This window comes from Cervus elaphus, chromosome 25 (genome assembly GCF_910594005.1).
Source record: "Cervus elaphus chromosome 25, mCerEla1.1, whole genome shotgun sequence".
NCBI classification, from domain to species: Eukaryota; Metazoa; Chordata; class Mammalia; order Artiodactyla; family Cervidae; genus Cervus; species Cervus elaphus.
In genome coordinates this window covers 36705805-36717852 of record NC_057839.1, presented here as the reverse complement: position 1 = coordinate 36717852, position 12048 = coordinate 36705805, and positions in this window count along the sequence as shown.

The following is a 12048-nucleotide window of genomic DNA, read 5'->3' as shown; positions in this document are numbered from 1 at the left end:
AACAAATTCTTGGCAAATAGATTGTATATTCTTATGGTGACCAGTTTTTCCATTAGGCTGAAATGGCAACCTCTGCAAGACTGAGATGGATGGAGTGGCTTGAAGAGGTATGTTGATACTTTCTGAAAGTTTTTGACTCACTTTTGTGCAGAGAACATGTGTTGATCATTTCTGCATTTTTCCCGCATCCTATTTTATCCTGCTTCTCCCTTTCAACTTTCTGGCCTACCACATACCAGCTTCTCTGATAAAAGGACCAATGGAGAGGGTCCATACGGCAGTCTATATCGAAAACCTCCACTATTATGGTAAGATCTATGGTCGCAAACATTCAGAAAACTAAGATCAGGGCATCCGGTCCAATCACTTCATGGCAAATAGATGGGGAAACAATGGTAACAGTGAGAGACTTTATTTTTAGGCGCTCCAAAATCACTGTAGATGGTGACTGCAGCCATGAAATTAAAAGACGCTTGCTCCTTGGAAGAAAAGCTACGATCAACACTAGACAGCATATTAAAAAGCAGAGACATTACTTTGCTAACAAAGGTCAATCTAGTCAAAGCTAAGGTTTTTCCAGTAGTCAAGTATGGATGTGAGAGTTGGACTGTGAAGAAAGCTGAGCGCCGAAGATTTGATGCTTTTGAACTGTGATGTTGGAGAAGACTTGAAGGTCCCTTGGACTGCAAGGAGATCCAATCAGTCTATCCTAAAGGAAATCAGTCCTCAATATTCATTGGAAGGACTGATGCTGAAGCTGAAACTCCAGTACTTTGGCCACCTGATGTGAAGAACTGACACTAGAAAAAGACCCTGATGCTGGGAAAGATTGAAGGCAGGAGGAAAAGGGGAAGACAGAGGATAAGATGGTTGAATGGCATCACCGAATCAATGGACATGAGTTTGAATAAGCTTTGGGAGTTGGTGATGGACAGGGAAGCCTGGCGTGCTGCAGTCCATGGTGTTGCAAAGAGTTGGACATGACTGAGTAATTGAACTGAACTGATAGTCACGAATCACTAGGTCAAAGTTTCTAAAGGTAGAAAATTATGTTGTCTTATTGCACTTTTTTTTTTTTCTTTTCTGGATCTTCTTTCTTCATTGGTCATCAACATTAAATATTTAGTTCGCCAAAAAGTTCATTTGAGTTTTTCCATAAAATCCTATGGGAAACTTGAAGGAACATTTTGGCCAATTCAATACCTCATGTAACTTTAAGATCTAACCCAACCACATAATTATAAGGAACAAGATATGAAACATCTTCAAATATCAAAATGTAGGCCAAGTTTTATTTCAAAACAGCACTTTAGGACTTATTTTTTAATACTTTGTCATATTGCCCAAACTATTCATGAGGGAGGGATTAAGAAGTTTTAAGTTTTTTATGGGATTTGATATTTTTCACTAAACCCTTTTCTATAGTGTAGCACTCATTTTCTGATTTATCATTTTTAATGTTGTACATATACCAACAGACTAAATAGGAGATGAGTGACTTTTATTTAAAGCTATTCTTTTTCCAGCTTCACTTCTTTAGTATGAGATTTATCATGTAGTGATATAATAGGTACGTCTTACCTGCATGCTGGAGAAGGAAATGGCAACCCACTCCAATATTATTGCTTATAGAATCCCGTGGACAGTGGAGCCTGGTGGGCTGCTGTCCGTAGGGTTGCACAGAGTTGAACACACCTGAAGCGACTTAGCATGCATGCATGCATCTGCATGCACCACCCCAAAGCCATAGTGTAGTAGATAAAAATTTATATAAACTGTTTCTCACCTTCAAGGTAAGTATGCTTGTGGCCAGTTCTATAATAGAACAATTTATTAATTGCTGAAGAACAAGATATCATCCAAAGGAGTTAGCTAAAGAAATTTCCTTTTTTAGACTTAATAGTTTGTTTATTTATGGAAATGAAAGTTCTTCTCTAAAATTAATTATTGTGTTTTTGAGTGTGTGTGTATACAAAATATTGCATATAATTTATATCTCCTAACCTGACAAAACAGTCAGGTTTGAGAGTTACATTTTATTTGGTGGTCATCTTAGGATTTCTGGCCTGGGAGAGAGCATTTCAAGTAACTCTGAGAACATTTTTGAGGAGATGAGGGGGAGGAGTCAGTTTATACAGAAGTTTGCAGCAAGGGGCAGGTATTCTGAACATCAAAAGATGATTGTTAATTAATTAAAGAAAATCAGATAGCTCAAGGAGTTTAGTGCTCTTCTATGTATGGGAAGATGCAAGTGTCTGGGCTCACTGAAATCATTCCTTTTATATGCATCTCAGCTATCTGGGGCCAGCATCCTGGTTCTTGATTATTCACACCCTTGGTTCCTTGCTCACAATGGCAGCCAGCAGCTGAGAGCTCATGGCTTGAAGGCATTTTTCTCCCTTTTGGGTGCCCCTGGGGCTCAGAAGTTCACATGGAGGACCAAAATCACTGATGATTGTAACATTCTTGTTTACTGATATGGCAGGAAGTACTCCATTTCACATATCTTAGATGGCTAATTAAACACTTCTAAATATTTCCATTAAACATATATAGAAATTTAATATTAAAATCCACTCATATCAAATCCGATCTACTTGAATGTCTATTACTTTGAGCCAGTACAATATCCTTAGCACTTGAAATTTATCTATGAAGAAAATTACAAGACTTCTGTCCCATGGAACTTATATTTTGGTGGACAGAAAATATCAATAAGAAATAAACATAATAAATATTTGAGTCAGTTCTAATGGGGTAGATGAAACTGGAGCCTATTATACACAGTGAAGTCAGAAAGAAAAACACCAATACAGTATATTAATGCAAATATATGGAATTTAGGAAGATGGTAATGATGACCCTATATATGAGACAGCAAAAGAAACACAGATATTAAAAGAACAGACTTTTGGACTCTGTGGGAGAAGGTGAGGGTGGGATTATTTGAGAGAATAGCATTGAAACATGTATATTACCATATATGAATTAGATGACCTGTCCAAGTTCAATTCATGAAACAGGGACAACAGGACACTCAAAGCCAGTGCACTGGGACAACCCAGAGAGATGGGATGGGGAGGGAGGGAGTTTGGGACAAGGGGACACATGTACACCCGTGGCCAATTCATGTCAATGTATGTCAAAAACCACCACAATATTGTAAAGTAATTAGCCTCCAACTAATAAAAATAAATAAATAAAATAAATTAATTTAAAAAGATAATTTTTAAATTTATATTAATAATTAACTAATATATTTAATCTATTTATAATAATAAATAGATTAAATAGTGTGTTAGAATATAATGTGTGCCATAAAGCTTGAGCAAGCTAGTGTGTTATGAATGTTAAGGGAAAAGGGTATGTTGTAATTGGAATAAGGTAGTCAAGGAATGCCTTGCTGAGAAAAGGACATTTGCAAAAGATCTGAAGAAGGTAAGAGAATGAGCCATGTGGATACGGGCCGAATTTGGAGACATTGTGGTTGGGTTCCAGACCACTGCAATAAAGTGAGTATTACAATACAGTAAGTCACATAGTGCTTTTGTTTCCCAGTGCACATAAAAGTTATGTTCATATTATACTGTAGTCTATTAAGTATGCAATAGCATTGTCTAAAATAAACAATTGTACATACTCTAATTTTATAAAACATTATTACTAAAAATGCTATCACCTGAGTTTTCAGCAAGTCAAAATCTTTATGCAACAGTAACATCAAAGATCACTGATCACACATCATCAGAACTAATGTGATAATGAAAAAAATGAAATATTTTGAGAATAACCAAAATGTGACCCAGAAACACAAAGTAAAAAATGCTGTCAGAAAAATGCTGCTGATAGACTCATGGTAGGGTTTCCACAAACCTTAATTTGTTAAAAAAAAAAAAGTATCTGCAAAGGGCAATAAAACAAAGCGTAATAAAACAAGGTCTGCCCATACATGAAGGAAGTTTGGTCTGGGCAGGCAAAGAGAAAAAAGCAAATGCAAAATCCTAACATTAGAGTGTTCCTAGGGTGTGCAAGGGACAAAAAGGAGGAAAAAGGACTGGAGAAGAGTGAACAAAGTGGAAAGATAATGGGGTGACAGATAATTGGAGTTCAGCACATACAATGGTCCGTAGGCCTTTATCATGCTGTTGGCTTTACTCTAAGTAAAATGGGGAGCCACTGATAAGATCTGAGCAGCAGAATTCTATGATCTGACTTTTGCATTGAAGAAATCACTTTGTAGTGAGACTAGATCAGGTGGCAGGCAAGAGTAGAAAGCTGGGAGATTAGCTTGGTTAGGCTGGAATCCAAATAATGATGATGGTGCAGACAATGGTGGCAACAATAAAGATGATCAGAAATGGGTTTAGATGGGCTTATGGATAGTTAATCAATGGGGAAGCTGAGCCTGTAGGTATGGATGGCAATTAGAGGGTAAATGAAATTTATCTGATTGCTTCAATTTTCTCAAGTAAGAAGTAAGATCAGCTGAGAGTGAGACTCAGGGATGAGGTCTCAGGAGTTTCTAGAGAAATGAGAAGACATGAAATAGTCATCAAACAGAATATGAGACTGAAAAGATTGGGGAATATGAAAATGATTTCCTGAGAACCTTAAGGGCCCTCTGTGACTTTCATGCTCATAAACATGAAGTAAAACAAGCTCATCATGACTGTATATTTCTCCACAAGATGAAGATAAACAGGGACTGGAAAAAGGGGAAGTGAGTTGGATTTAACCAGGCTTGTGGTTTGGCCACATGTATAAGGTAAAGGGAAAGAGTTATAAGCAAGAGACTAATTATGATTGACCATAGAACTTAAGCCTGCTAAACAGAGCCAGAAAACATCAACTGGATGGAGAACGCTGAAAAAGTGATCATATCGATGGAGCATGCTGAGGGGCTGAAAAGTTTGAGGGGATGAGTTGAAAATTTAGGAGGTGATCATGAGAGTATGGATGCATGAAACTGGAATTAGGTTGTGTTGCTCTTAATCCCGATGACTAGGCTTAGAATGGGGCTTCCCAGGTGGAGCTAGTGGAAAAGAACACACCTGCCAATGTAGGAGACATAAGAGACATGGGTTTAATCCCTGGGTCAGGAAGATCCCCTGGAGGAGGGCATGGCAACCCAGTCCGGTATTCTTGCCTGGAGAATCCCATGGACAGAAGAGACTGGCTGGCTACAGTCCATGGGGTCTCACAGAGTCAGACATCACTCAGTGACTGAAGTAACAACAAAAGAAAGACCCACAGAAACATTAAAGAAGAAATACAGTGTTGATTCCTTTTCCTATTAGGAAAGGAAGGAAACAGCTTGCTTAAATGGCTTTTGCAAAAGGTGAACTTTCTTTTTCAAGCAGAATTGTGATAACTTGAACTGAATTAGGAAGTGGAGTCTCAAAATTTAGCATTCAGGAGACAGATGTTTCCTTTTTTTTTTAAATACATAAACTAAAATACTTGGGCATCGGGAGACATTTTTCTCCTAGAGAAATTAGAATATTTCAGTTTTTAACAGTGAACTATTTCTATTTTAGCTTAGTTAAGTTCTAAAATTCATCATTTTAGGATTAATCATAGTTAAGGCATAGCATTGTGAGTAAAAGTTTTTTTCACTTCTGGGTTATAAATTGTGTTTTAATACATCACTTGAGCCAGTAGCTATATAGATACACACACACACACACACACACTCCTTCTACTCTCAAGAAAAAAAAGAAACCCTTCCTAAGTTTTAGTGCAGTAGTTGGGACTAAAGGGTAAATGAAGAATTAATAGCGAGAGAGAGAGAGAAATAGGAAGAGAAAAAAGAAATCAGATACAGTAGCAAGTGTAGTTTGCCCACAGATTTTATAGGCACAGTGTTTCATCATTTTATTACTAGAAATTAGGTGAAAATAAAAGTCATTAAAGAGAAAGATAAGGTTGGAACTAAGGAGAATAAATACAGCACAACCTATTTTTCTTTTTAAATTCTAATTCTTTCACCAAATTCTACCTTCCCACCAACACATGAGACCACCAAACATTCCCCTAATTAATCCATTTCTTGGGAAAGCATTTGTAAATTATTAAAGTATAATTTCTCTTAGATTTTTTAAATTTATTATTTCTAATAATATATATTTCCTCCTATATTGTACAATTCAGTTTTATATTTTTTGATTTATGATCTAATTTACATATTATTTAAATAACTTAGTTAAATAATATATTATTTAAATAAAACCAGTGTAAGAATATAACACTTTAAAAAATTGGAAAGTCCATATCAGGCAGCTAGTAATTTTAATAGGTACTTCAATGACTTCACTAGACTTGAGCAGCCAGAAATTTGGATGAAGAGGGATCATAGTGTTATATTTAACCCCTTGAACTCAAGAAGAAAAATATGTGATCAACTAATTTACTATGTTTATTTAAGTAATAAGTAATTATTCAGTGCTTACCAGTAGCAGGCATTGTTTTAGAAACAACTAGATTAACTTACCTTTTATAATGACCCTATAAGATAAGGTCTAGTACGTTTCACCTCATTTAAAAGAAAAAATCCTGAGGCACCTAAGGGTTCAGAAACTTGCTCAAGATCATGAAGATGACATGTTGGACATCCTTACTCCAGAAGCCATGATCTTGATCAGTGTGCTATGCTTTCTTGAGATAAGTTTAAAATAGGGTTTCAAGTGCTTTGAAAAATCTTGAAATCCCTTAACGTTTTACAAAGAATTTTGTACAACTACATCTATAAATATTTGATGGAGATGAGGTTAAGATTTTATAGTACTGAGCCATAATCTGATCAGTGTTATAGAAAAATTTAGGACAATAAGATGTACAATCTCTAGTAAGAAAGATCCCACTTCAAGCAAGGAGAAAATAATCAATCCAATTTTGTATTCCACCATAGTAAATAGAATCCTAAACTATTTTGCAAGTACTGTTTTCTCAATTTTAACTTATTATTTAACTTATTTTAACTCAGAGAATGGGCAACTTCGAGATTGACCACCCACATGCAATTTTAGCAATTATATGCAGCAAGTCATTGACCAAAAGAGTTATCATGCAAGAAATAGTTGAGAAATCAAGTTTGACCACATAGAGGCCCAGGGAAATATTCCAAAATCTCTTGCCAGAGGCAATAATGAACATTTATGTGTTCTTCATGGGAAAGAATTGTAAGGTCTTAAGGAAATTCTTTTACTATAATCTGACTTATTAGAGTGGATGAATTGATATCAGATACACAATATAAAGTAGCATAATAAGCATGAGAGGCATGATAGTTTGAAGAGTTTGGAGAAGACTGATCCCTGTATAAGGTGAGAAAATGATAGGAAGAAAAATAGAGAAGGAAGGACAGCTCTGTTGGAGCTACAAGATAAGCATGGAAGTCTTCTTGCAATTGAGGAGTCCAGCCTTCTGAATTTAAAGAAAGCAAAAATCTAATATTCTATGAGCTAATACCTGGGAGACAGATGAAAATTAAAAATAGAGTCATATTGTACTATACATTAATGAATACGTCATACAAGAGGGATACATATAATCCACATGTCCAGAACAACCCCATGTATATGAATCTCTCTTCATTCATATGAGAAGAGTACAGAATTTCCAGTGAAGAAACATGGAGAACTAAGAAAGATCCTGATAGTGATGGAGGGTGTGGAGAGGAAGGTATGGACAGGATGGAGAGATAACAGAGTCAGTCAAGAAGTGTACTGAGGTTGAGATGGTCAGAGATCCACCCAGGTTCATGTGCTCTCTTCCACACAGTATAGAGTTGTCACTGGCAAGCAGTTGTCCATCCATTAACTGTGTTTCCCAGTCTTTTTTCTGTGGCCATACACTAGTGTATACCAATAATAATCAAGTGGAAATTATGCATGTTACTCCTAGGCATTTCATAAAAACTCCTGGACATTATATCCCTAGTTTCCCCATCAAGGACCTCCAATGTAGAAGGAATATGAGTCCCTGAATTACCACATAGAGAAGTTACTTGCCAATCAGACATGATCACATTGGACTATTTGCCAGTGAGGTATAAAATTCTCACATAATATGTTGAGACACTAAAAATTTGAGGGTTATTACAGAAGCTAGTATTACCCTGACACACACACAGATCCAAATCCATCAGGAATGAAAAAATAGGATGTGAGTGTAAGAAAACTGTTAGTTAACTAAAACTTCTGTCTGCTACTATCTACTTCTTGTCTATAGATTTATGATTGACACTTCCCAAAAATAAGTGATTAAAGCTATGAAGGTTTTAAGAGTTTCTGAACTTTTGAAAAGAAACAGAACAATGGCAAGGAATGATGAAAATGTCATTTTATTTTTCACTAAATGTTAGTACTTTAACATAAAAGTACTTTAACATAAAAGGAGAAACACATGGGTGGCCAGTGAAAGACTGAAGCCCAAGGTCTTTCTTAAAACTTCAATCTCTGGAAGTAAGTCATTGGCCCAAAGGAAATTTTAAAGTAAATGCAAAGAGGAGAGAAGATGCTCAAATAAAACTCAGAAGCAAGTGACTATAGGGAAAATGTCATGACAGGAACAAATGGCTAACAATAAAAGAGGTGCCTGGAATTTCCAACAAAAACGTTTTTAGGAAAAAACAAGTAAACAAAGAAACAAAAAGAAATTAATACTAGTATGGTGTGTAGAATAAGTGTCTCCCAAATTTGTCCACGTTCTAACCCCCAGAACCTGTGAATATGTTAACTACATAGAAAGAAAAATTAAAGTTGCTGATGGAATTAAAATTGCTAATCAACTGACCTTAAAATAGATTATCCTGGAGTAGCCAGGGGGCCAATATAATCAAGAGTCCTTTAAGTGTATATAAAGGAGGCAGAGGAGTAGAGTCAAAGAGAGATGTGAAGATGCCACCCTGCTGGCTGCAAAGAATGCAGTGAAAGTGTTAGTCACTCAGTTGTGTCCAACTCTTTGTGACACAGGAACTGTAGCTCATCAGATTCCTCTGTCCATGGAATTTTCCAGGCAAGAATACTGGAATGGGTTGCCATTTCCTTTTCCAGGGTATCTTCCCAACTCAGGGATCGAACCCATGTCTCCTGCATTGCAGACAGATTCTTTACCATTTGAGCCATCAAGGAAGCCAAAGATAGCACAAGAGACCCTAAACCAAGAAATACAGGTGGTTGTAGAAGCCAGAAAAACAGGGATGGATGGATTCTCCTCCAAAGACCGCAGAAGGAATGCAGTCCTGATAAAACTTTGATTTAGCCCAATGAGACCAATTTCAGACTTTTAATCTCTAGAACTAAAAGATTATAACTTTGTGCTGCTTTAAGCCACTAAATTTGTGGTAATTTATCCCAACAGTGATAGGAAACTAATACAACTGATTTCTTCCATTCAGGTCAGTTCAGTTCAGTCGCTCAGCCGTGTCCGACTCTTTGCAACCCTATGAATCGCAGCATGCCGGGCCTCCCTGTCCATCACCAACTCCAAGAGTTTACCCAAAGTCATGCCCATCCATGCTAATAAACAGAGTATAAATAATAAACTGTGAATTTGAGATTGGGACACACTTTGCAAACCTGTCCAGATGAGACTAAAAAATGGGAATAAGTTGATGGAAGAGAGTCCTGGACCTAAGAAGGAGACATGTCAAGAGACAGTTATGCGATATTTCATGAACTTATACATTTGTGTGGACAAAGACATTGAACATGAAGTGTTTTTGAAGAACACTGAGAAAAGTTTCAAAGAAAAAAAAAGTATGTGTTATCATTACTGACACTATAACTTTACCATGTCTTACTTTCGTTTAGATTTTAAGGAAGTGTGTCACTGTATTTTTCCTCCCATGATCTTGTGAAATAGGAACACAAATGAGGAAACAAGGGCTTTGAAAACCATCATCCAAGAGACAGAGATGGGACTAGAATGAATGTCTTCTGCCCAGTTCACTTTCCACAATATTAACTGCAGTGGGAAAAATAAAGACAGTATGTCCACAAAACTGTAAAAACAACAAATACTAATAATGAAGGATTTAAATCACCATTACATTGTTGTTCAGTCACACAGTCATGTACGACTCTTTGTGAACCCATGGACTGCAGCATGACAGTCTTCCCTATCCTTTGCTATCACCTGGAGTTTGCTCAAACTCATGTTCGTTGAGTTGGTGATGACATCCAACCATCTCATTCTCTGTCACCCTCTTCTCCTCCTGCCCTCAATCTTTCCCAGCATCAGGGTCTTTTCCAATGAGTTGGCTCTTCTCATCACATAGGCAAAATTATTGAAGCTTCAGCATCAGTCCTTCCAATGAATATTCAGGGTTGATTTCCTTTAGGATTGACTGTTTTGATCTCCTTGCTGTCCAAGGGACTCTCAAGAGTCTTCGCCAGCACCACAGTTTGAAAGCATGAATTCTTCAGTGCTGAGCCTTCTTTATGGTCCAATCTCACATCCATACATGACTACTGGAAAAACCATAGCTGAAATGACAGACCTGTTGTTATTGCTTTGGCCAGACTACCTCTGGAATATTGCAATCAATTTTTTTCAAGTATTTCTTGCTTTCTTAAACAGAAAACGTACACAAAAAAGTCTCATTCAGATAACTAAATAAACTATGGCAAGAAACATGAAAAAAATCTAATATTTCCTAAAAGAAGTTTTCTGTGAAAAGAAATTGTCATTTTTTTCTCTTTAAACTAGTTCAAAAGTCCTGTTGTGGGTCTGAAAATTATTTACATTCACTCCCCACTTGCTGGTGGTGGATGCGAGCTCCTGGGGTACTTTTCTGCATAGGCAAAACACTCTCCTACATAAATCACAGAAGGATCCTCTATGACCCACCTCCCAGAGTATTGGAAATGAAAGCAAAAATAAACAAATGGGACCTAGTTAAACTTAAAAGCTTTTGTACAACAAAGGAAACTATAAGCAAGGTGAAAAGACAGCCTTTAGAATGGGAGAAAATAATAGCAAATGAAGAAACAGACAAAGGATTAATCTCAAAAATATACAAGCAACTCCTATAGCTCAATTCCAGAAAAATAAATGGCCCAATCAAAAAATGGGCCAAAGATCTAAACAGACATTTCTCCAAAGAAGACATACAGATGGCTAACAAACACATGAAAAGATGCTCAACTTCATTCATTGTCAGAGAAATGCAAATCAAAACCACAATGAGGTACCACTTCACGCCAGTCAGGATGGCTGCTATCCAAAGGTCTACAAGCAATAAATGCTGGAGAGGGTGTGGAGAAAAGGGAACCCTCTTACACTGTTGGTGGAAATGCAAACTAGTACAGCCACTATGGAGAACAGTGTGGAGATTCCTTAAAAAACTGGAAATAGAACTGCCATATGACCCAGCAATCCCTCTCCTGGGCATACACACCGAGGAAACCAGATCTGAAAGAGACACATGTACCCCAATGTTCATCACAGCCCTGTTTATAATAGCCAGGACATGGAAGCAACCTAGACGCCCATCAGTAGACGAATGGATAAGGAAGCTATGGTACATATACACCATGGAATATTACTCAGCCATTAAAAAGAATACATTTGAATCAGTTCTAATGAGATGGATAAAACTGGAGCCCATTATACAGAGTGAAGTAAGCCAGAAAGATAAAGACAAATACAGTATACTAATGCATATATATGAAATTTAGAAAGATGGTAATGATAATCCTATATGTAAGACAGAAAAAGAGACACAGATGTATAGAACAGACTTTTGGACTCTATGGGAGAAAGCAAGGGTGGGATGATCTGAGAGAACAGCATTGAAACATGTATATCATCAAGTGTGAAACAGATCACCAGTCCAGGTTGGATGCATGAGGCAAGTGCTTGGGACTGGTGCACTGGGATGACCCAGAGGGATGGGATGGGGAGGGAGGTGGGAGGGGGGTTCAGGATGGGGAACACATGTAAATCCATGGCTGATTCATGTCAATGTATGGCAAAACCACTACAATATTGTAAAGTAATTAGCCTCCAACAAATAAAAATAAATGGGAAAAAATAAATAAATAA